The 2472-nt window shown below is 34.3% G+C and overlaps 1 long non-coding RNA gene across 1 annotated transcript; it reads left to right on the forward strand.

The window, feature by feature from the left end:
- The first annotated feature begins 233 nt into the window (after nucleotides 1-233).
- Nucleotides 234-1494, forward strand: LOC140690394 (uncharacterized). The gene is made up of 2 exons (XR_012065660.1): nucleotides 234-413; nucleotides 1321-1494. It is a non-coding gene; the product is annotated as an uncharacterized lncRNA (long non-coding RNA).
- Nucleotides 1495-2472: the final 978 nt, after the last annotated feature.

The following is a 2472-nucleotide window of genomic DNA, read 5'->3' on the forward strand; positions in this document are numbered from 1 at the left end:
CATAAATTTGTGTTCAAAACTATGGACATTGTTTTTAATTAAAAGACTCAAATATTTAATTGTTTAAAAAGCTTTTGTGGGGATAATATTTGCAGATCACAGTATAAAAATAAGCATTCTATATGTTTCATTTTAACTGAATGAATGAGAAGTAAACACTGGCTGAAAGTTACCCTTGAGTTGATAGGATACCAGTCGTTTTGTGATGTCACAGCTACTCAGGTTGAGAACCATTGTGGTTGCCTAGCACTTTATTTGTTCAGGCCTGCCAAAGCAGTATTTGAAGCTGCAGTGCTCAAAATCATGCAGATTAGAAAAGTAGCTGCAGAAAAAGTTATATGAATTGGCATATGTTTCTTCAGAAATTCAAGATGTGTCATGTAAAGATGGACCAACTGCTTCAGGAAAATCCGGTAGATCTCTATTTTGTGATCAATCTCTGGGGACTTGGACGTGAGGTCTATGATTGAAGAAAATGCTTCTCAGAATTTGTCTGAAGAATCCTTGATAAAAAGGCCATGTTACACACGTTGTGTCCCTGAACCAGATGAAGATAATTATTTTCGTTCCCTGACATTTCCCAGAAAACTCTGGAAAATGGCTGGGAGTGACCAATTTAAATCCATCTGGTGGGATGATAATGGAACTTCCATAGTGATTGGTGAAGATGTCTTTAAGAAGGAAGTTTTTTTAAGAAATGCCCCTTTCAGAATATTTGAAACTGGAAATATGAAAAGTTAAGTTAGACAGCTTAACCATTATGGGTTTAGTAAAGTACGACAGAATATTTAAAGATCTGCTTGTCTAGCTGTCTTTCTGACAGAAGAAAAGGAAGTCTCTGTTTTAAGCAAAGTATTCAGAAACTTTAGTTACCACTTGGTAACGTATATATAAAATTTTATTTTGTGCATCAATCTATGGTAATATAAATGTAAAGCTAAATTTGAAAATTGTATAAAACTACTAAGGCTAAAATGCTTAATTTTTCTAAAAAATGATGACAGTGCCTTATGTATTCATATTATAAGAAACTTTGCTGGCAACTATGAATCTAAGCAGAAATCTAAATAAAGGTATTAAAGCTGCTTTTCAAAAGTGGCATTCACCGTTACTGCAAATTCTAACTTCTTAAATTTGATGACTGTACTATTTAAATGTGTATTTTCCAAATAAGGAACTTCAAAATGTCAGCAATATTCATATTTTGATGATATTACCTTTGGATAGTAAACGTGAAATCTGAGGTTTTATATGTTATGCTTATTGTAGTGTTGTCTTTTGGTTAAAATTCTTACTAAAATCTTTATACTTTGGTTGTAGCTGCAGTTCTATCATCATCCAAATTTTAAACGAGGCTGTCCCCAGATTTTAGTGAGAATAAAAAGAAGAGTTGGGATTAAAAATGCCTCTCTGGTGTCTTCATTGGCTGAAGATTTCAACAAGAAGCACTATAAAGCAGGGGGTAATATGGATAATCATAATTCTGGTTTTGTGGCTGACACTAGTGGAGAAAGTTCATTTTTACCTTCTGCAAATTTAAACATGCCTCTAATAAGGGAGCCCTCTTCTAGCCACATAGTTGGTGATACAAATACCTCGATAAGAGGTGATTTTTCTCCTCCATCATCAATGTCAGTTAGACCCTCAGAACAAATTGCAGTGGATCAATGTTCTATTTTAAATGAGTTGACCACTGTCCACTGGCACTCTCAAAGCAGCTACACTGAAGCAAATGGCCGTGTTGTGAACTTCATTACAACTACAAATTCTACTTCTCAGTACAGCATTTTATCTCCTATACAGAGGAATTATATTGGACAGATGTTGGAGCATTCTAGTTTTCCAAATATATATCATAACATATCTGCCAATGAAGGGAGTTTTTCTAAACTTCAACCAGGGAGAAACCCACGGTTTCCAGTGACAGTGATAGCTGATACATCAGCTACCTCTCTTTCAAGGACAATTCATCAGACACCTTCAATATATGAACGTCATCCTAATCACAACTGATCTACCAGCGGACTACCAGATTATGCAGGATAACAAAGATTAAAAGTGAGGTTGGCAAATGTCAACAAATATCTGCAATTTTCTTATTTGAACAATAAACATAGATGTGTACCTGTATTTACCTTATTTTTTTAAATAGTGTTAAGTGTTAAATGGGAGACTATGTTACTATTCTAAGAAAAAATGAGATATTTGATTGATATGAACATTTGATGGAAAAATATGGGAGTTAATTTAAATATTTTCTTGTAAGGAAGAAGAGAAAATGCAAGAATTTGGAAAAAGACTAAAACATGGAGAGAGGGAAAAGTTCTAAGTGGTTTCTGGTTCATCCTGGAAAGTATGAAAAGTGTTAAGTTAGGATGTGTTACAACAGAAGATAAATGCAGGACCCGGCCCAGGGATCATGGTCTTTATTATGTCATCCCTGGAATCATAAAGGTCACATGATATAGTCTC

The sequence above is a fragment of the Vicugna pacos genome, chromosome 30, assembly GCF_048564905.1.
Source record: "Vicugna pacos chromosome 30, VicPac4, whole genome shotgun sequence".
In the NCBI taxonomy this organism is placed as follows: Eukaryota; Metazoa; Chordata; class Mammalia; order Artiodactyla; family Camelidae; genus Vicugna; species Vicugna pacos.